This window comes from Henckelia pumila, chromosome 3 (genome assembly GCF_033568475.1).
Source record: "Henckelia pumila isolate YLH828 chromosome 3, ASM3356847v2, whole genome shotgun sequence".
Classification (NCBI taxonomy): Eukaryota; Viridiplantae; Streptophyta; class Magnoliopsida; order Lamiales; family Gesneriaceae; genus Henckelia; species Henckelia pumila.
In genome coordinates, this window is record NC_133122.1 from 6,453,345 (window position 1) to 6,454,149 (window position 805).

An 805-nucleotide genomic window follows, 5' to 3' on the forward strand; every position below is an offset into this window, starting at 1 on the left:
TTGAGCTGAAATTTTTATAGCAGCTTCAAAACATCCTAAATTTTAATATGAACAGTGGATATTGGATTTTTATGCATCAATAATGCCCAATAATGTTCTGAAATTGATACTCCATAATGCATCCTTCCGCTTCTTCTTGCTACTTTCGCGCCAATTCTTGCAACTCACAAAAACAACAACTAAAATGCATAATATCCACTCGATAAATCACAAAATTCAAGACAAATCATATATAAATCAAGTTCATAAATTGCACTTATCAATGGCTAACAAATCTACATGCAGGTTCCATCACTAATTGGGATGATCTCGCAAAGTCCTGACCAAATATTTTCCACCATCCAAATCAATGAAACTCAGAGCTGACATCACAACATTTGCTCAAGGCGAACAGGAAACACTGTATGAAGCATGGGAGCGTTACAAAGATCTACTGAGGATATGCCCACATCACCAACTACCAGACGGTCTCGTGGTACAAAATTTTTATTATGGTATTCCTCACTCAAATCGCACCATGTTAGATGCAGTTGCATGTTGTAATTTGTTACGAAAATCACCGGAAGATGGATATGAGCTAATTGAGGAGATGGCATCCAGTAGCTATCACCCTCAATTCGACAGGAATGCAGCCAGGAGACCCGCAGGAATGCATCAAATCGAGGCATTTACCTCAGTAGCAGCTCAACTTGAAGTCATGAATAAGAGAATTGAAGAATTATGTTTGGCAAATTCTGCAATGCGTATTCAAGAAGTATGGTGTGAGAAGTGTGGTGCTGAAAACTTCACGAAACATTGTCAAACT

The 805-nt window shown here is 38.3% G+C and overlaps 1 non-coding gene across 1 annotated transcript; it reads right to left on the bottom strand.

The window, feature by feature from the left end:
- Window positions 1–352: 352 nt before the first annotated feature.
- LOC140894173 (small nucleolar RNA R71) lies at window positions 353–459 on the bottom strand. Its single transcript, XR_012153719.1, has one exon. It is a non-coding gene; the product is annotated as a small nucleolar RNA R71 (small nucleolar RNA).
- Between the last annotated feature and the right edge of the window lie 346 nt (window positions 460–805).